General features: G+C 44.0%; 5 non-coding genes across 5 annotated transcripts; 2 read left to right on the top strand and 3 right to left on the bottom strand.

Moving 5' to 3' along the window:
• Nucleotides 1-10,552: 10,552 nt before the first annotated feature.
• On the bottom strand, nucleotides 10,553-10,627 carry Trnas-cga (transfer RNA serine (anticodon CGA)). Its single transcript has one exon. It is a non-coding gene; the product is annotated as a tRNA-Ser (tRNA).
• A 525-nt stretch (nucleotides 10,628-11,152) lies between these two features.
• Trnas-cga (transfer RNA serine (anticodon CGA)) lies at nucleotides 11,153-11,227 on the bottom strand. The gene has a single exon. It is a non-coding gene; the product is annotated as a tRNA-Ser (tRNA).
• A 225-nt stretch (nucleotides 11,228-11,452) lies between these two features.
• On the bottom strand, nucleotides 11,453-11,527 carry Trnas-uga (transfer RNA serine (anticodon UGA)). Its single transcript has one exon. It is a non-coding gene; the product is annotated as a tRNA-Ser (tRNA).
• A 205-nt stretch (nucleotides 11,528-11,732) lies between these two features.
• On the top strand, nucleotides 11,733-11,807 carry Trnas-cga (transfer RNA serine (anticodon CGA)). The gene has a single exon. It is a non-coding gene; the product is annotated as a tRNA-Ser (tRNA).
• A 225-nt stretch (nucleotides 11,808-12,032) lies between these two features.
• Nucleotides 12,033-12,107, top strand: Trnas-cga (transfer RNA serine (anticodon CGA)). The gene has a single exon. It is a non-coding gene; the product is annotated as a tRNA-Ser (tRNA).
• Nucleotides 12,108-22,366: the final 10,259 nt, after the last annotated feature.

Here is a 22,366-nt window from a genome sequence, read left to right on the forward strand (position 1 = left end):
CAGTCCATAAAGACAGTCCTGATCATTCATCACAGTAAAATAGTAGTGTTTTTCTCAAAGACTGACTAATAAAAGAAAATGCACACGGAAGTAGTGGATTTCCATGCAGTCTTGAAGAAGTACTGTTGTCCTTCCAACGGAAAGACAGTGCTGACTCTTGACATGCAGACAGGTAATGGGCCACAACAGAGCAAACCCACAGCACAGTCAGTCGAAGTTTTGAAGAATATTGGTAGGTAGGTCAACACAGAGTAGACCCATTGTAGTCCTGGTAGAGATGGCCAGCAGCCATCTGTTTGACTGTGCAGGCGCACAATCACCATTGAAGAGTCTTGCGGATAATATAGCAAGTCCATAACCACCACTTGTGCACTCACAAAAAAATTGTTTTTGAAATGTCCTTAGAAGCATAATGCTGTTATCCAGTCCCTTACTGAATTATTAACACATGTGCAAACACTATCAGTCCCTGCTTCTCACATATTGTCCATATACTATGGCCAACAGAAATGTGTGCAGTGAAATGTAATTTACAAGTTACTTAATTTGATGAACTGGTGTCAATTACAATTTTATAACATAAGAATACAATAAGAAAGGTACAAAATATATCATTAAAGAACATAACAATACAGATAACATTTGCAGTATTACAGGCTTTACAAAAGAATAAATTATGACATAAGTACATACATAAAATATCAGAATATCTTTTGAAACATCAACTTCACACATGAGCATTAGAACAAAACAGAATAAATAATTTCTAAACATGTTTACAAAGAAAACGACATATTATTAATGCAAATTATATTTGAGGATAACAGTATTCCTGATTATAATGAATGTAGCTTAGTATTAGAAGAAAAAAAATTCTATGAAACAGTACACAGAGACAGGAAGAAAACAAATACACAAGGGTACACAAACACATAGTGGGATAACACAAAAGGAAAGGACAGGGTTTGTTTTCACTGTAACATTTGGTACTGCAGTCCAACCCAAAACTTCATGCCATTGATCTTTCGTCTTATTTCAACATTTGATTAAGCCAAAAAAATCCTATCCAAGCATGCTTCTGGATTCTGTTCACATCCTGTTTCGAAAATTGTTTTTCTCCACTGTACACTACTTTTTTTGGCCAAACAATTTTCTTATAGCTTCTCAATGCTTTTCTTCCAATTCATCATAGTTAGTTTCTTATATAGTCTACCCCCTCTTAAGCTAACTTAAACCTACTGAGCTCAGATGCTCAACTAAGGAACACGACGCAATGCAGCAGCACAAAACAAATTAACACAAACGCCAATGACCCAAAAAATGCAGATTTGCTAAGCAAGCAGCAGTAAATGTAATAACTTATATCTAAACATTACAAACCCACAAGCAGAAAAAATAGTATACTAAAGACAACAATGCAGATAAGGGAAAGTTATAATCACATCTTAATGTCTATGTAATTAAAGTGGTGCACCACAAAAACTAATGCTACAACAAATTACCAAGTACTTGAAAAGAAAATTATATATACAGTTACCGTTATTAGTCGCTTCTTATTGCTCTTTCCATTCCAAGAGCTCCTTTTTCGAAGAATGTGGATAATAAAATTATTTAATAGATCTGTTGACAGAAAGTGTTCACATTAGCAAATGCATTTAATTTTATTTTATAAAACCAATGCTGCAACACAGCTGGAAACCAGATATCAAATGAAATAAGCAACTATGAAAGGCAAAGCATAAAAATATCATTCAATAGTCATGTGACATTTCATAAGTTATTACAAATTCTCTCAACTCTCGTATAAAGACGCTTGTCATTATCAGGTGTGCAGAAGTAAATAAGTATCTTTTCCAAGTAATGAGCGTGTCGTTTTTGCGACGCTTTCTACAAAGAAATGTCAATAGCGAGGATAATGGCCTCCCTTTTTTTTTCTTATGCCTCTGAAAGGCACACACTAATGGCTTGTTTCCTGGTGGCTGTCGCCCAGCTGGGCGCCCACGACGCATTACTTGCAGGTGGTCACTTAAGTTTCTTACCGAAATATTACGACACCAGTTTCCGATACAGTGACAGTCTCATATAAAAAAATTCACAGGTCAAGAATTTGCGTTACAAATCTGTAGAAATAAAATCATTTAAAAATAATAGTGTTGAAAAATTTTCGACAGCATAGTGATACATTCACGCATATACACACATTTTATAACTCTTAAAGTACGATTCTCGGTTTCCAACATCCTTTTTCACAAACCAGAGTCCCTAACCACTACTCATTATTCCTTACCTTATTACACATATGTAGATTCGTCGACACTTCTTCAATATGTCACCATAACAGATACGTAGCATAACCAAATAACTCATATAGCATCAGCTTATACATACCTCAGCAGCATAATTCACATCGTCGTCGTAATAATAACATCATAACACCTCAGTCAAATCTCAAAAATGTCATGGCTTTCTGCAATAATTTCAAAGCCTAAAAAAAATTCTCTGCTCATGTCAAAAGTGTCATCTGCCTCAAACGTACTTTAAAAATCATGATCTCATATCAAATACATCATCCAAAGCTCTCATAGTATCACAATGGTTCCGAAAAAGTATGAACAGTTCACAAAGTACAGACAAAATATAATTTCATATGTGTGAAGTTATCCAACGGCGCAATTACGTAAACATCTGTCAATGATGTAGTAAAATAAATGTTTGTCTCTCTCAGTTAAATAACCAGATAGCTGTGTAATTTATGTGTTAGAGAAATATGGTACCGATGTGTAAAGTTGTATAAGCAAATACCATATCAGCTAGGGCTCATTGTGCTTGCCAAACACATAGTACACAAAGTAAGCGTGTACCCCCCTGAGGATTAATGTAATTATATCCTCAGATGTTACAGGTTACAGCAATGGAATGAAATGTATCACGGGAAACCTTTGTATCATTGTATTTCAAATATTTTTAAAAATAAATGTTTTAAGTACAAAATTAGACACTCAAATGCGCGTATTGTAGCGCTAAACTGTGCGTCTTGTTGTAAGATAATCTCTGTGGAAGTGTCGTAGTTATCGTCCTCCGAAAGCTAAGTTCTACAGAAGTCAATGTACTTACCTCATGATAAACAAAAGTGAAATGCTTTGCGTATAGATATCGTAGTTACTACGCTTATTGCCGTGATGAAGTAAGTACTGTACTTTAACGTATTGTTGTGCTACAGAAAAGGCTGTCTCATTGTAGCTATACCACAAAGTTACTACTAAAACATGTTTTCCTTTCCAGAAGAATTCAGAAAAACTGTGCAGATATAAAACAGATACACCGCGAAAGCAACATTGTAAATTGTCACTCATTAGTAGCGTCGTGATATAATCGTGTAGCTGTCACATATACTAGCCACTGTCTCATCTGCTATCTCACAGAAAGTGCTTTAAATCCAGAATGTCTTTTCAACTATACCAAAATGTTGCATTAAAATCTCATTAACATTATATGTTGTAAGTATGTAAGCCTTATAGTCGTTACGTAATCGTGCAACTAACAAGCAAGAATGTACAAATAACAAGAATGTGTCGTCTGTTCACTATAACAATGCATTTGTAATTTCTGTTTAAAAATGTTCCCTAGGTTCTAGACTGGATAGTTAACTTCAAAACATTGTTGCATGTTAAGTTTCTCACAAAAATCTTCGTTACTCAGACTACTGCAATACATCGAGCGCCACTACTGCCAGCTAAATAAAAGATTCAAACTACTGAAGGCACTAACTACTGATAGGCATAGTTAGCAAATAAAAGATTTTAATACAGAAAAAACAATGTATTTACCTTAAAAGTCATAATATATATATATATATATCAGTTCATGACACAAATTCTTACAAATTTCAAAACTCCGCCATCTCTCTCCCCACGTCCACCACTGCTGGCGGCTAACCTCCAACTGCGCTACGCTACACGCTGTTAGCATCCAGCTGCCCAACACTACAATGGCGAGTATTACAAAAATGCAAACCAGCCACAGACTGCACAGGGCAGAGCCAGTGATTTTTATACAGAGCGCTACGTGGAGGCGGCGTTACCAATAAAAAAAACCTAAACAGCCTACTTACAACTCCTGTATATTTTAAATGGATTCACACTTCACCTGTTGCTTCAGTGAATAGTGCACGAACGCAGCTATTAAAGCTTTACCATAAAAACGTGAAAGTAACACGCCTTTGTAACTGCCAGTAGATCAGTGACTACATGATACCATCTACCTGTCATTCGAAATACGCCCTATTACATGTATGTTTTGCTAAATGATCACACAACGATAATACCAAGAGTAGGTACGTCCAAGTTAAACAACAAATTGTTATGGCTGGCAGGAGAGCCAACACCGTGTTACTAAAGGAGGCCGAAATGCACGCGTTTTAGCTCACGCAGGCTGGCGTGAGGTCTGGAACAGGACAAGTAAATTAGACTTCAGAAAAACGGACGTAGCTGGTGGAATACTTAACTTTAATCCATTAATGGTGAACGTCGCATGATTCACAATATCAATAATATCTGATAATGGCGCCTTGTTAGGTCGTAGCAAATAACGTAGCTGAAGGCTATGCTAACTATCGTCTCGGCAAATGAGAGCGTAGAAGTCAGTGAACCATCGCTAGCAAAGTCGGCTGTACAACTGGGGGAGTGCTAGAAAGTCTCTCTAGACCTGCCGTGTGGCGGCGCTCGGTCTGCAATCACTGATAGTGGCAACAAGCGGGTCCGACGTATACTAACGGACCGCGGCCGATTTAAAGGCTACCACCTAGCAAGTGTGGTGTCTGGCGGTGACACCACATTCCTCCCCCGCAAATCGGCGTACGGTTGTGGAATAAGGCTTCCGCCTGCCGTGGGGAGGACCCCATGTTGACGTATGCGACGAGGTGGGGAGCCTAACAACAGGCGAGGCTGTGCCACCCGCACCCTGCCATTCTAACAGCGGGGAGCTAGGAAATGCCTGTAAACCTGCTCCAGGGTGCACGCCAACATGCGGTGTATGCGCCCGTAGAGAGGCAGGAGGGGCCGAAGGGTCGACCTCCATCGCGCCGGGGCATCCGACGGGCGAAGACGACATATGGTCCGGAGCGGGCAAGAGTTCCATGTCGGAGGACAAATGGTCATGGGAAGCGATCGGCGGCGCGTGACCCAGGGAGGTGCCCGGCGGTTGCAGCGACACGTCCACTGCGGGCGTCGCCGGCGGGAGAACAGGCGGCGGCGGCGGCGCGTCGCCATGGGGCAAAATGGAAGGCAGCGTCGGTAACACCTGGGGCTGAGGCGAGCCAGTAGATGGGTCCCCGGGGCGCTGACCAGACGGCACCGTCGCTGAAAGCAGACGGCGAGCGGCAGATCCCGTGCGACGACAGAGGCGCATCTGATTGACAAGCCGATGCACCTCACCAGAGGCCCCCAAAACCAGATACATAGCGCTGCCGAGGCAGCGAAGAATGCGCCCTTCGAGCCAACGCCGTGAACCTCGGTAGTGGCGGTAGTAGACAACGTCGCCTGGAGCAAAAGCAGGTCACGGGAAGCGATCGGCGGCCAGGTGTCTGCCGCTGCACAGGAACCTGATGCGGGGGATGTAGCAAAGACATCAAGGTTCGATGAGGGCGACTGTGGAGCAACTCAGCCGGTGAGCGACCATCGCGGGGCTGAGAGCGATACGAGGACAAAAAGAGCAATAACACTTCCTCCCGAGAATGCGACTCTTTCAACTTCAACATCTGTGACCAATCGTTCAGCGGCACCGTTTGACTGTGGCGGAAACGGCGCGGACGTCAGATGTTGAATACCATTGGCCTTGCAGAATCACTGAAATTCTGCGGACATGAATTGTGGGCCATTGTCGGAAACAATAGGCTGTGGAAGACCTTCAATGCAAAAGATAGCGGATAACGCTTGGGTGGTGGCAGGTGACGTCGTGGAAGACATCCGGACAACAAAAGGAAAATTACTGAATGAATCTACCACAACCAACCATCAGGCATTCCAGAATCGACCAGCAAATTCAATGTGTAAGCGTTGCCAAGGGGAAGTGGCTTTTGGCCATGCAAAGAATTTCCGCGGTGGTGCTGATTGTTGTTCGGCACACACCATGCAAGAAGAGCACATATTCGTAATCGCGGCATCGATTCCGAACCAAGTACAGTGCTGATGAGCAAGTTGTTTCGTTCTCACTATACCCCAATATCCTTGGTGGAGAAGCTGTAAGACAGAGGACTGTAACGAACGTGGTACCATGACCCTGGACTGATCATTATGAGAACGCAACAGCAAAACACCACGTCGCACAAAAAGTCTCTCCTTGTGAGCAAAAAATCGGTGAACCAACGGGTTCCCGATCCGTGACTTTGACAAGGGCCATTTCATAGCAACAAAACGCAGAACGGGAGCAAGGACAGCGTCGGCAGCTGTGGCTATAGCTACACGACGAAAATCAATCGGAAACGATTCGACCACGTCATCGGTTTCCGCATCAATGAACATGAAAGCAAGTTTGGAGGAATCGAATGCCCTATCCTCAGCAGCAGGCAAGCGGGACAACCCATCGGCGTTTCCGTGCTTAGCAGTGGACCGATACAAGATATCGTAGCGGTACTGCGAGAGGAAAATAGACCAGCAAATGAATTTCTGTGCTGTACGTGGAGGTACAGACTTGGTCGGATGAAAAAGCGATGTCAAAGGTTTGTGGTCTGTGATTATGGTAAAGTGACGACCGTACAATAAATCATGAAACTGTGTAACACCAAATACGAGAGCCAATGCTTCTTTCTCGATCTGTGAATAATTTCTTTGCGCTGACGAGAGCAATTTGGACGCAAAGGCAATAGGGCGGTCGTGCGATCCATCTTTGTGCGCAAGCACAGCACCAGTCCCGAAATCCAATGCATCCACCAACAACAAGAGGGGCTTCTGGGGATCGAATGGCGTAGGCAAGTATTGGAAAGCAACGCCGATTTCAACTGGCGAAAGGCGCGGTCGCATTCCGTCGTCCAGACGAACGGAACACCTTTACGGCGTAAGCGACGAAGCGGAGCTGAAATGGAAGAGACGTGTGGTATATAACGGCGATAATAATTAATTTTTCCCAGCACACTCTGTAGCTGCTTCAAATTCTGCGGCGTAGGCAAGTCTTGTATGGCACGGAGGTGCGTTGGACTGGGATGTATGCCTTGGGCATTGAGTACATGTCCCAAGTAGGGCAAGTGACGAGCAAAAAACACACATTTCTCCTTCCGCAAGCGAAGACCATTTTGTCGCAAGACCTGTAATAATGTTCTGAGATTGGCCAAATGTTCTTCTTCCGTCTTTCCAGAGATCGCAATATCGTCCAGATAATTTGCTGCAGTAGGGACCGACGCACAAACAGTTTGTAGACGCAGGGGCGGGTACACACCCGAATGGCAGTCGTTTGAATCGATACAAACCAAGATGCGTGTTAACCACGAAAACGCGCTTCGTCCACCGGTTTTTGCAAGTATGCATCTGCTAGGTCCAACTTCGAAAAATATTTACCCGAGCACATTTTGTCAAAAAGATCTTCCGGGGGGGTAAAGGAAAAGTTGCAGTCGCTAGTTGTGGATTCACTGTTGCCTTGAAGTCTACACAAAGTCTCAACGTTCCGGAAGGTTTTGGCAAAATTACTAAGGGTGATGCCCAGAGAGAAGCCTGCAAACGTTCAATTACACCTTGTGATTCCGAATTGTGTAATGTTTTTGCGACCTCATCACGCAATGCGTGGGGAACATTGCGAGCTCTGAAAAATTTCGGTTGCGAGTTTACTTTCAGTTCCAAATGTGCTTTATAGTTCTTAGTGCAGTTGAGGCCCGGTGCAAAAATGTCTGCAAATTCTTCACATAGACGAGAAACACTGTCTGAAGGCACAGTCTGGTTGACTGGTAGGACCTGATTTACTACAGACAAGTTAAACAACTGAAAGAAATCGAAACCAAACAAGTTCACTGCAGAAGAAGAACGAAGGACGTAAAATGACACAAGTTTTATTTGTCCTTTGTATGTTGCAAGAAGGCTACACTGTCCTAACACAGAGATATCTTGTTGTTGTTGTTGTTGTCTTCAGTCCTGAGACTGGTTTGATGCAGCTGTCCATGCTACTCTATCCTGTGCAAGATTCTTCATCTCCCAGTACCTACTGCAACCTACATCCTTCTGAATCTGCTTAGTGTATTCATCTCTTGGTCTCCCTCTACGATTTTTACCCTCCACGCTGCCCTCCAAACTAAATTTGTGATCCCTTGATGCCTCAAAACAAGTCCTACCAACCGATCCCTTCTTCTAGTCAAGTTGTGCCACAAACTTCTCTTCTCCCCAATCCTATTCAATACCTTCTCATTAGTTATGTGATCTATCCACTTTATCTTCAGCATTCTTCTGTAGCACCACATTTCGAAAGCTTCTATTCTCTTCTTGTCCAAACTATTTATCGTCCATGTTTCACTTCCATACATGGCTACACTCCATACAAATACTTTCAGAAACATCTTCCTGTCACTTAAATCTCGATGTTAACAAATTTCTCTTCTTCAGAAACGCTTTCCTTGCCATTGCCAGTCTACATTTTATATCCTCCCTACTTCGACCATCATCAGTTATTTTACTTCCTAAATAGCAAAACTCTTTTACTACTTTAAGTTTCTCATTTCCTAATCTAATTCCCTCAGCCTCACCCGACTTAATTCGACTACATTCCATTATCGTCGTTTTGCTTTTGTTGATGTTCATCTTATATCCTCCTTTCAAGACACTGTCCATTCCGTTCAACTGCTCTTCTAAGTCCTTTGCCGTCTCTGACAGAATTACAATGTCATCGGTGAACCTCAAAGTTTTTACTTCTTCTCCATGAATTTTAATACCTACTCCAAATTTTTCTTTTGTTTCCTTTACTGCTTGCTCAATATGCAGATTGAATAACATTGGGGAGAGGCTACAACCCTGTCTCACTCCTTTCCCAACCACTGCTTCCCTTTCATGTCCGTCGACTCTTATAACTGCCATCTGGTTTCTGTACAAATTGTAAATAGCCTTTCGCTCCCTGCATTTTACCCCTGCCACCTTTAGAATTTGAAAGAGAGTATTCCAGTCAACATTGTCAAAAGCTTTCTCTAAGTCTACAAATGCTAGAAACGTAGGTTTGCCTTTTCTTAATCTTTCTTCTAAGATAAGTCGTAAGGTCAGTATTGCCTCACGTGTTCCAACATTTCTACGGAATCCAAACTGATCCTCCCCTAGGTCTGCATCTACCAGTTTTTCCATTCGTCTGTAACGAATTCGCGTTAGTATTTTGCAGCTGTGACTTATTAAACTGATAGTTCGGTAATTTTCACATATGTCAACACCTGCTTTCTTTGGGATTGGAATTATTATATTCTTCTTGAAGTCTGAGGGTATTTCGCCTGTCTCATACATCTTGCTCACCAGCTGGTAGAGTTTTGTCATGATTGGCTCTCCCAAGGCCGTCAGTAGTTCTAATGGAATGTTGTCTACTCGGGGGCCTTGTTTCGACTCACGTCTTTCAGTGCTCTGTCAAACTCTTCACGCAGTATCGCATCTCCCGTGTGGCGGCGCTCGGTCTGCAATCACTGATAGTGGCAACACGCGGGTCCGACGTATACTAACGGACCGCGGCCGATTTAAAGGCTACCACCTAGCAAGTGTGTTGTCCGGCGGTGACACCACACAAATATGTTACCCTAAAGTAAAAGGAGTCTTCTTCAAGTGCTATTTTATTGTTTTCATGATGCGACGTTGAACAGACAATAAGGTAAGTTTATTTTTGGTAGACGTATTTCTATGTATTAAATGCCACGGAAGCAGTGCGTAAATACCGCCGCTGTTGTCTACAGCGGTTCACAGGCGCCGAGCCGCGCCCCTCCGTGTCAGCTGGCGACGCGGTCCCCTTCCCTTCCCTTCCCTTTCCTTCCCACCCAACACTACAGCCTGGCGCGAGAGAGTGTCCTTTGCAGTTCCCCCTTCCCGAGCCCGCTGGCTCTGTCTTTGGTGCGTGAAGCATCTGCACCTTTCCTCTCGCCCCTCCTTTCCACCCACCCATCGCCCTGCAGGCGACGTGCGTCAGCCACACTACACCTTCGTACATTCGTACGTTGTAGTTTAAACAGCAAACCTAAAGTGATAGTTGTTGTTGTTGTTGTCTTCAGTCCTGAGACTGGTTTGATGCAGCTCTCCATGCTACTCTATCCTGTGCAAGCTGCTTCATCTCCCAGTACCTACTGCAACCTACATCCTTCTGAATCTGCTTAGTGTACTCATCTCTCGGTCTCCCTCTACGATTTTTACCCTCCACGCTGCCCTCCAATGCTAAATTTGTGATCCCTTGATGCCTCAAAACATGTCCTACCAACCGATCCCTTCTTCTAGTCAAGTTGTGCCACAAACTTCCCTTCTCCCCAATCCTATTCAATACCTCCTCATTACCAGAATGAGATTTTCACTCTGCAGCGGAGTGTGCGCTGATATGAAACTTCCTGGCAGATTAAAACTGTGTGCCCGACCGAGACTCGAACTCGGGACCTTTGCCTTTCGCGGGCAAGTGCTCTACCAACTGAGCTACCGAAGCACGACTCACGTCCGGTACTCACAGCTTTACTTCTGCCAGTATCCGTCTCCTACCTTCCAAACTTTACAGAAGCTCTCCTGCGAACCTTGCAGAACTAGCACTCCTGAAAGAAAGGATATTGCGGAGTCATGGCTTAGCCACAGCCTGGGGGATGTTTCCAGAATGAGATTTTCACTCTGCAGCGGAGTGTGCGCTGATATGAAACTTCCTGGCAGATTAAAACTGTGTGCCCGACCGAGACTCGAACTCGGGACCTTTGCCTTTCGCGGGCAAGTGCTCTACCAACTGAGCTACTGAAGCACGACTCACGTCCGGTACTCACAGCTTTACTTCTGCCAGTATCCGTCTCCTACCTTCCAAACTTTACAGAAGCTCTCCTGCGAACCTTGCAGAACTAGCACTCCTGAAAGAAAGGATATTGCGGAGACATGGCTTAGCCACAGCCTGGGGGATGTTTCCAGAATGAGATTTTCACTCTGCAGCGGAGTGTGCGCTGATATGAAACTTCCTGGCAGATTAAAACTGTGTGCCCAGCCGAGACTCGAACTCGGGACCTTTGCCTTTCGCGGGCAAGTGCTCTACCAACTGAGCTACCGAAGCACGACTCACGTCCGGTACTCACAGCTTTACTTCTGCCAGTATCCGTCTCCTACCTTCCAAACTTTACAGAAGCTCTCCTGCGAACCTTGCAGAACTAGCACTCCTGAAAGAAAGGACATTGCGGAGACATGGCTTAGCCACAGCCTGGGGGATGTTTCCAGAATGAGATTTTCACTCTGCAGCGGAGTGTGCGCTGATATGAAACTTCCTGGCAGATTAAAACTGTGTGCCCGACCGAGACTCGAACTCGGGACCTTTGCCTTTCACGGGCAAGTGCTCTACCAACTGAGCTACCGAAGCACGACTCATATCAGCGCACACTCCGCTGCAGAGTGAAAATCTCATTCTGGAAACATCCCCCAGGCTGTGGCTAAGCCATGTCTCCGCAATATCCTTTCTTTCAGGAGTGCTAGTTCTGCAAGGTTCGCAGGAGAGCTTCTGTAAAGTTTGGAAGGTAGGAGACGGATACTGGCAGAAGTAAAGCTGTGAGTACCGGACGTGAGTCGTGCTTCGGTAGCTCAGTTGGTAGAGCACTTGCCCGCGAAAGGCAAAGGTCCCGAGTTCGAGTCTCGGTCGGGCACACAGTTTTAATCTGCCAGGAAGTTTCATATCAGCGCACACTCCTCTGCAGAGTGAAAATCTCATTCTGGAAACATCCCCCAGGCTGTGGCTAAGCCATGTCTCCGCAATATCCTTTCTTTCAGGAGTGCTAGTTCTGCAAGGTTCACAGGAGAGCTTCTGTAAAGTTTGGAAGGTAGGAGACGGATACTGGCAGAAGTAAAGCTGTGAGTACCGGACGTGAGTCGTGCTTCGGTAGCTCAGTTGGTAGAGCACTTGCCCGCGAAAGGCAAAGGTCCCGAGTTCGAGTCTCGGTCGGGCACACAGTTTTAATCTGCCAGGAAGTTTCATATCAGCGCACACTCCGCTGCAGAGTGAAAATCTCATTCTGGAAACATCCCCCAGGCTGTGGCTAAGCCATGTCTCCGCAATATCCTTTCTTTCAGGAGTGCTAGTTCTGCAAGGTTCGCAGGAGAGCTTCTGTAAAGTTTGGAAGGTAGGAGACGGATACTGGCAGAAGTAAAGCTGTGAGTACCGGACGTGAGTCGTGCTTCGGTAGCTCAGTTGGCAGAGCACTTGCCCGCGAAAGGCAAAGGTCCCGAGTTCGAGTCTCGGTCGGGCACACAGTTTTAATCTGCCAGGAAGTTTCACCTCCTCATTAGTTACGTGATCTATCCACCTTATCTTCAGTATTCTTCTGTAGCACCACATTTCGAAAGCTTCTATTCTCTTCTTGTCCAAACTAGTTATCGTCCATGTTTCACTTCCATACATGGCTACACTCCAAACAAATACTTTCAGAAACGACTTCCTGATACATAAATCTATATTCGATGTTAACAAATTTCTCTTGTTCAGAAACGCTTTCCTTGCCATTGCCAGTCTACATTTTATATCCTCTCTACTTCGACCATCATCAGTTATTTGACTTCCTAAATAGCAAAACTCCTTTACTACTTTATGTGTCTCATTTCCTAATCTAATTCCCTCAGCATCACCCGATTTAATTTGACTACATTCCATTATCCTCGTTTTGCTTTTGTTAATGTTCATCTTATATCCTCCTTTCAAGACACTGTCCATTCCGTTCAACTGCTCTTCCAAGTCCTTTGCTGTCTCTGACAGAATTACAATGTCATCGGCGAACCTCAAAGTTTTTACTTCATCTCCATGAATTTTAATACCTACTCCAAATTTTTCTTTTGTTTCCTTTACTGCTTGCTCAATATACAGATTGAATAACATCGGGGAGAGGCAACAACCCTGTCTCACTCCTTTCCCAACCACTGCTTCCCTTTCATGCCCCTCGACTCTTATGACTGCCATCTGGTTTCTGTACAAATTATAAATAGCCTTTCGCTCCGTGTATTTTAACCCTGCCACCTTTAGAATTTGAAAAAGGGTATTCCAGTCAACATTGTCAAAAGCTTTCTCTAAGTCTACAAATGCTAGAAACGTAGGTTTGCCTTTTCTTAATCTTTCTTCTAAGATAAGTCGTAAGGTCAGTATTGCCTCACGTGTTCCAACATTTCGACGGAATCCAAACTGATCCTCCCCGAGGTCTGCATCTACCAGTTTCTCCATTCGTCTGTAAAGAATTCGCGTTAGTATTTTGCAGCCGTGGCTTATTAAACTGATAAAGTAAAGCTGCATGTCCTCGGGAAAAATTACGGCTGTAGTTTCCCCTTGCTTTCAGCCGTTCGCAGTACCAGCACAGCAAGGCCGTTTTGGTTAATGTTGCAAGGCCAGATCAGTCAATCATCCAGACTGTTGCCCCTGCAACTACTGAAAAGGCTGCTGCCCCTCTTCAGGAACCACACGTTTGTCTGGCCTCTCAACAGATACCCCTCCGTTGTGGTTGCACCTACGGTACGGCCATCTGTATCGCTGAGGCACGCAAGCCTCCCCACCAACGGCAAGGTCCATGGTTCATGGGGGGATAGTTATACAAATAAATTCACCAGCTTAATATTGAACTACAGACTTTACTAGTCTGATCTAAAGATGGGGATCTATTTGTATTGCCTATTTAAATTTTCAGTAAGGAACAAAATCGTGGGAGAGAACTTTTCCTGGTACGCATTGTCTAAACCATCAGGATTAGCAAACGTTGGAATTTCAGATCGATCTCCGGCTTTGTTGTATCACCACCACGGTTAATAAATGGATCTATATGGCGTCAAGGGAGCCGGCATTTGCCGCTATATCTGTCCTGTAAACGACCGCTGTGTGGGAAATGCGTTAGATAAAAGGAGTTGGGTTTGGAATGCCATCGCAAAATACAGTTTATTTACCAGTTACCTAATTTTTTTTTAAAGAACAGAGTGTTTAGGTAAAATAATTGAAACACGCTAGTTCTGTGACCTTTAGCGACTGAAGTTATTAGAGTCCCTTAGAAAGGAACATCCTACATGCATAACTGTCGTCAACAACATAAGCTAACTCTGGAAGGAAGCCTTGTGACAGTACCGAGGTACTAAACTCCACGCGTAGCAAGAGGACGGACCGAGCGTGAACGCCAGTTCTGCCGCCGAGCCAGTGAAACCGGACGCAGCCGTACTGTCAGCTGTGCTGTCAGCAACTCACAATCTCACGAGCGCGACGCGTGTCGCACCTTAGCACCTCAAGCTGCACTGAATCTCAACACAGGAATTCTCAACCATTATATAACGATCCCTTTGAATAACTTAACGCACATTCTCAATACTAAAGAACTTACTTTTCTCCCTACACGCTTTATATAGGGCAAATGAACTCTAATTTTATTAAAAACAAAAGCGCCGACAGGTAAGTCATATCGACGTCTTCAAGATGAAACTACCTTCGTTGAGCCGCCAATAATGAATATGGGAAGCAGGTAGATGAGAGAATTACCAAAAGGAACAACAATACTTGAACGATTGACTGGGTGATTGATAATCACCAATATTTGCAGATACAAATCTATACAGCAAACAGTATATCACATGTTTAATAATCATTGGTCTATTCATTGAAATAGGCATAATACCACTTTTCATCAGAATCTTGTTAAAGGAAGTATTGACGTGACATTACACAATTGCACAGCATTACTCATAACGACAAAGACTATTAGTTGGTATGGAAATAATATAAACGAGAGCATAAAGGAATACCAGGGGATACTCGCATTCATTTTGGAAGGGGTTTTATTTTCAATTATTGATGATAAAGGACCCTAGGCGGGTCAGCCAAATGCCGTTTTTTTTACTTTGCGTTACTTTTTTGTTCACTTTGCGTATTGGATTGGGTCGTTGGCTCTGGCTGAAGGCCTGTTATGAGACCCAACCTGTTAATTAAAACTGCTCCTTCAATAATTTTGATTAATATTTAATAACTAAATAGTGTCCTGGGAACTGATCACTACTAAACAAACAAGGACAGCATTGAACACATTTATTGAACGACAATCTTCCTAACATCAAAGTGAACAATGACATACATTTATGATAAAATTAAGCTAGTAATGGCAATGGCCCTTAAATTCCAAATCTAACTCTGAAGGTCGGATAACGCATCTGTACTTGTTATTTTCTACTCTCTCAACTTGTGAGACAGCATAAAATACGTCAGACAAACCTACTGCAATTAACAAATTCTCAGTAAGATCGTGGCTGGAAAACTGAGCTCTGGTAATCACAGGCGTGGGTAATATTGGATTAAATGCCGAAACTGAGCATCACGTTACCAAGTGCAGCATCGTGGACAGGTCAGCAAGCTGCCGATGGTGTCTGCGTCGTCGAGGAGAACTCAATTGCAATAACATGAATTTATTTTCGCGAACAGGCTTCCTGTTCGTAAACTCCTATTCAAAAGCTAATTCTGCTTTCTTTCAAATTATCTTGCACTCACCAGCCCAAAGGCGAAATCCAGTAGTGTCTTTAATAAAGTGTGGCTCAAGGAAACTGCTCTGCTGCTGTCTGCTTTCTGTGAGACAGTATTCCCAACCGTAATTAGCGGAATCAGCATGTCTCTAACAGTGAAACATGACAGTACCCCTAACTGAATACTAGTTTCAGTTGCAGCTGACAGACTATTTCAAAGTTTTGCACAGCCCACTGAAAAGAATTTACTCTCCTACAGCAGAGCCGAAAGCACGACGTCCGCTCGCTACAGGAGCTAAGACGCTTCTCTTCGATAACAGCTCGAAATGCTTCCCTCTGCAAAAATCAGCACCACCACGCTATTTTTCGAGCTGACCAATCCCGTGACTCTAGACCAGCACAGTTCGCTCCCACTATTACTACCTGGCTTCTTCCAGCCAATTAAAACATTCGGTGCCTTAATGCGTCTAGAATGTTCTGGAAAAAACTGAAACTCCGTTCAAAATTTAATCCACCAATCGTGTCTCTCTGTTCGCCCCCGCGTGGGAAAAGGTCGTTGCACTAGCTTAACAGCGTTTCTTAGAAAGCCCCAGAAAACGTTAAGATTCGTGGGAAGGCTCCGTTAGGCGCGAGCTCATCTCGACATAGTGGCGTCGGCGTAACGCCCAGCGCCAACGAGGCGCCGTCCCTCGAAGGCCTGCCTGTGCTCTCGGCGCAATGGGTGCCTACCTGCTCCGGCGGCGCGTCCCCCAGTGGGACGCTTTCGCATGCCGACTCGTAATGGTCGGTTGTAAACTTCCGCACCCCTCTTCCCTGCCTTTGAGCAGTGCCGCTCGTCCGCTCCAGCCAAACTCCTTGAAAATAACACCTGAACTCCGACTTCATGCAACATGCGAATTTCTTAAAGTTAATACGCGTCTTATGCCGTCTGATACTCCCTATATTAATTTTAATAGGCTGATTGCCTGATAAATAACATAATAACAGAAATCTCACTTGTCTTTGAAACAATTATTTATTACAGTAAGGTGCAAAATACTGCTATCTTACAATTTTGTTACGAAATGTAACTGGAAAGTAAGGGAATTTTGTGTAAAGGAACATATATTTTGAACTTTTGATTTTGTTGCGGTTTGCCACCTCTCATATCACTATGACGAGTTGCCAATTACTGATGTCCAGTTACGTATGTCCAATTACGTATGTCCAATTACGTATGCCCAATTACTTATGCCCAATCGATTATGTCCAATTACTTGTGTCCAATTACTTGTGTCTAAATACTTGTGTCCAATTACTTGTGTCCAATTACTTGTGTCCAATTACTTACGTCCATGTATTATCTTATTATTGTTCATTTTGACTATTTTTATTACCAACTATTTAGAGAATTTTGCTAAAGTTTTGCCAGCACCAGTAATTCAGTATTTGTATCAACCTAGTGATTCCATGCATCACTGTGTTACTAGATTGATGAGGATAATCATTTTGTAGGATGTCAAGTATGCTAGAATAAGTTTCTGAGTACTGTCACTTATTTAAGTGTTTAGCGGTAATGATGTCTTAGGTAAGAAATTATTTTGGTAGAGTAATTTAAGATGTAACCATGTTTTATTTCATTTATGTTTGAATGTTTATCTGGAGGGACATATCACATGCCAACCCCCTTGTTAGGTAACATAAACAGAGTGAACCACACCCGCAGGGGCACGTGCCTTACGTGACGCGAATGGCGATCGCGCGGAACCCTAGCCGTCTGTGCCATTTCTTCACTTTTCAATTTCGCGGCATAGTCCATCCTACCCACTTTCATCTGTCAACTTTCAACACAAAACTGTTCAGCGCCGACTTTGATCTTCCATGTCGAAGAAGAGTTCACGAGAACAGTGTTCCGTGCTCTCTGACTATAGCTGATCAGGCAACGTCAGTCGCAGACCGCGTCTAGCCCGCAGCTAACCGCCAGTAAGCGGAAATCTCTTTTCAAAACCTTGGGCCTTCTTTGACACTGTTTTCCCGTTGTATTTTCTGAAGGAATACCGACTACTGAAGTAGTAGCATTTATCTGTATGACGTGTCTCAGGACTCTGCAATATATCCAAGGATAGATGGAATTTTAAGCAACTAGCTGGGCCCGAGGAGGCCAGCGCCTAGGAGTCATAGAGATGACGAGTTAGTCGCAAAATGTTGAGAGGATAGAGACGGCAAATTTGGTCGCGAAGTAAATTTTTTTTATGTAAGAGAAGTCGAGTTTGAAGAAGAAATAGGTAGCAGCTGTCTTGGAGTCGCAGAATTGTCATATACACAGTTAAGTAGGCGATAACGTCGCGTCAGCGATGCGCTGTGCACTATACCTTCATAAAGGAAAAGTCCTTCAGAAATTACGCTCAATTTAGTCTCTTCTATTTCAATTCCTTACGGTTTCTGTTCCCACTATGGAAATCTCTAGATTCTCGTCGAGTTTTTCTTTTCTCCCCATCTTTAACAACAACGTTGACATCCAACGACACAATCTACGCCTCACGTGCACCAAACTGGTGTCACTTTTCTTTGTCATTCTCACTTCATGGTGTTTAGCATGATAAATTTCCTCTCACAATTTGACCGTTATTGCACTTAGATGGTCAGCCCACAGAGATATTTAACTTTGTTTACTTATTGATATACCATATGTAGCAATGTAATATGATAGTTGTGTCCCTCACTTTTATATTTTCATGTTAATGTAACAATTATTTTTGGGCTCAAATGGATTTCATAGGATGTATGTTACGGGGTCGTGACGTATTTCTCACTTATGAAGTAATTTACTATGGCATAATGTAATTTTAAACAGAACCCGACGTAACAGCGCATCTAGCGAGATGTCACGAGTAATTTATTTTATTTATTTATTGCCAAATTATAGACATGTTACCTGAGGTTTAAAACAGGTCGTACATCTTACAATTTTCGTTTCTCATCTTTTTACAGTTTTCTTTCCTTTTGTTTTATCTACAACATTTACAAAGAATGATTCAAAATAACAATAATTTTAGGTTGAAATATAAATAAAATTTTGTTGTTTTTAAGAAGAATATAAAAGGAAGATAGGATAGATGAGAGATTAGTTAGTACCATCACCGAGTGTGACTGACGGTGAATACCTCGGAATGGTTTCATCGAGCCGTTGACCGCCAGTCACACACACACACACAAACAAATGGTTATTAGTAGAGAAATAATGTTTCTTACCCTATTTGTTACTAATCCTATGTATTAACTACATTAGGTGCGCATCCATGTACAGCATTTGGTGATTTCTTGGCTAGATCGCCAGCACTTCTGCTTATTTCCTGTCACATCTCAGCTTCCTCCTCATTGTCACTGTTTTCGCTGTCACTGTGGGTGTCGCTGTCCATCCTCTGGAGATTGTTGTTATGCTGCACATAGGTATGTCTGTAATGTCGTGTCCGCATGTATTCTTCATGTGTTGTTTTTTTAAATATTGTTTGTCAGTGCGTTTAATTGTGTCCATTGTTCTTCGTCTCTTATTGCTGTCTATATATCTATATCTGTATCTGTGTAGTCTAAGTGTTGTGTGTGTCTATTGTTCGCGTACTGCCCGCAGAAAAAGACAGTCTGTTCTGTGGAACCTTCTTCCCCGCATGTGCATGTAGGTGTCTTGTCTCAGACTCACGCGGTTTAAGTGCGCGGGATAAGGTCCGTGTCCGGTTAAGAAATGTACCATACCGCTACTGAGATCGATATGTCTCATTCTCAACCGCTCCCTTATGTCAGGGAGGAAGTCGTGCAGCCTACGCCCCTTACCACGTACATCCCACTCACCTCGCCAGGTATCCAAACGCCAACGTTTAGGGTGATGTATCGTCTCTATGGGCACACCGGTTATTGTGTGTACCTTATCTAGTCTCCCCACCTTTAACCAGTACCTTGCAGCTCTGTATTTGATCGTGACATCTATGGGGCATATTCCGAGCACCAAACACAGTGCATCCGCTGAGGTGGTACCGAAGCCTAAGGAGGACACTCCTCTGCCCTCGTCTGGCGGATGGTGACCACGGTCAGTCTATGTGCCCACGTGCTAGCTGCGAAGCTGAATACTGATTCGAAGAGCGCACAGTGGTATGTACGTATGACTGCTACAGGTAGTCTGTACTGTTTTGAATTTAGCCTCACCAGTTTGTGGAGTATTTTTCTGCTTTATCTGTTGTTAGCCTTATGTGTTCGTGGAAATTCAATTTTTCATCTATGTGTACCCCAAGATAACGCATAACGTGTGCTCGTTTGATGTTTGTGTCCCCAATTTTAACGGAAGGATTCCTTTGCAGTGATCGTTTTGTAAAGTGTATGTTGCTTTGTTTTCGGCTATCCTGAGTTTGTTGTTGAAACACCACTGAGTAACTGCTTGTAGTATTCCACTGGCTTTGTCTTCTAACTGGGCTCTGTTGTTTGCAGCGACTACAGCTAATAGGTCATCTGCATAGGGGACAATTCCGTCTGACCTGTCATCCCCATCCAGAAGCTGTAGGAGGGGTTCGATTGTTATGTCCCAGAAGATGGGACCGCAGATCGACCCTTGAGGACAGCCTTTGGTAATTCTTTTAATTACTTTCCGGCTGTCCATCTGCTATTCGACTACTCGATCTTTACAGCAGTGTAGAAAACTGTTATACAGTGACTGCGGTACCTCCAGATGTCTTAGCCTCTGAAACAGTGTGGGCCACCAGAGATTATCAAATGCTACGGCAATGTCAATCATTATTGCCATGGCGTATTTCTGTTTTGTGGTGTTAACTCTGTGCAGGGCCTGGTTGATGGCATCATCTATTGATCTGCCAGATCTGAAGCCGAACTGGTGTTGGCTCATACCTCTGAGAGCTCTGTGTGTTTGCAGGCGCTTACACAGTAGCTTCTTCTGAATCTTTGCTAGGGTGTTTATTAGGCATATTGGCCTGTAAGTCTTTGGATCTGAGGGATCCCTGTCTGCTGATTTCTTAATAATGACTGCTTTGGAGGTTTTCCATACTGTAGGTACCCTGCCCAGCCGTAAGGCATCGTTCAGTAACGTTGTTAGGAACGGGGTGATCTGCGGTGCTAGTTTTCTTCAGTGTTTCCGAGTGGATACCATCTGGTCCAGGTGCTTTTTTGTTTTTGAGCTCTGAGATTGCTAGCGCAACCTCTTCTTGCGCGAAAGGACAGGTGACAGTTGCAGTGTTGTATGGTGTGTGTAGGTTTTCTCCTAGTGTTGCATAATATTGCGTGTCTGTATCGACAACGTCGTTAGGGGCAGTTTATACAGCAGAAAGTCCGCTGTATTCCTCCATCCCCTCGTCATCGTGCCTGCCTTATCGTTCCCAGAACTAGTGGGATTTTTATCTTCTCTGTCAGTATTTTGTATGGTTCCCCCCATATACAGTATTTTGCTCTGGTTGTGTTGTTACAAATAGGTTCTGTCTATATACGTCTTGTGCATGCCTATATGCTTCAAGTCTTGTGTTCTATGCTTTCGGTATTGAAGTGTTTTGTGCATGTTGTATCACCTGTGTTAACTTGTGTGCTCTATAATCGATACTTCCATTGATGTTTTCTAGATCGTGTAGTCGGATAATTTCCGTTAATTTGTTGCAGTCTGCTTTATACAACAGCAAGTGTCTGGTGTGTGATTTGGTCATTGCGTTCCGAGTGTGAGTTAGCGTGTATGTCACGACATTATGATCACTACTGGTGAAAGGTCTCTGTTGGATTCCTTTCATGTTAATTTCTTAAATCTGTTGTAACTTACGGCATAAATTCCTCTTCTAAATTTACTGTGGTGTTTCTGACTATCTGGGAGGAGACTGAGCAGTGAAACGTGTCACTTTTACTCATAAACAAGAACGATCTGTCACACTACTATACTTTAAAACACAGTTTATATGTAACTCATGTCACACAGTCTCATACGGAACCTAGATCCGCTTTCTTTTATATACTGTATATGATAGGATACTGTCACGCCCCTTCCCTTCTGCGTGAAAGGATGAATGAGCAAATGTATTTCTACACTCCTGGAAATGGAAAAAAGAACACATTGACACCGGTGTGTCAGACCCACCATACTTGCTCCGGACACTGCGAGAGGGCTGTACAAGCAATGATCACACGCACGGCACAGCGGACACACCAGGAACCGCGGTGTTGGCCGTCGAATGGCGCTAGCTGCGCAGCATTTGTGCACCGCCGCCGTCAGTGTCAGCCAGTTTGCCGTGGCATACGGAGCTCCATCGCAGTCTTTAACACTGGTAGCATGCCGCGACAGCGTGGACGTGAACCGTATGTGCAGTTGACGGACTTTGAGCGAGGGCGTATAGTGGGCATGCGGGAGGCCGGGTGGACGTACCGCCGAATTGCTCAACACGTGCGGCGTGAAGTCTCCACAGTACATCGATGTTGTCGCCAGTGGTCGGCGGAAGGTGCACGTGCCCGTCGACCTGGGACCGGACCGCAGCGACGCACGGATGCACGCCAAGACCGTAGGATCCTACGCAGTGCCGTAGGGGACCGCACCGCCACTTCCCAGCAAATTAGGGACACTGTTGCTCCTGGGGTATCGGCGAGGACCATTCGCAACCGTCTCCATGAAGCTGGGCTACGGTCCCGCACACCGTTAGGCCGTCTTCCGCTCACGCCCCAACATCGTGCAGCCCGCCTCCAGTGGTGTCGCGACAGGCGTGAATGGAGGGACGAATGGAGACGTG

This window comes from Schistocerca gregaria, chromosome X (assembly GCF_023897955.1).
Source record: "Schistocerca gregaria isolate iqSchGreg1 chromosome X, iqSchGreg1.2, whole genome shotgun sequence".
Classification (NCBI taxonomy): domain Eukaryota; kingdom Metazoa; phylum Arthropoda; class Insecta; order Orthoptera; family Acrididae; genus Schistocerca; species Schistocerca gregaria.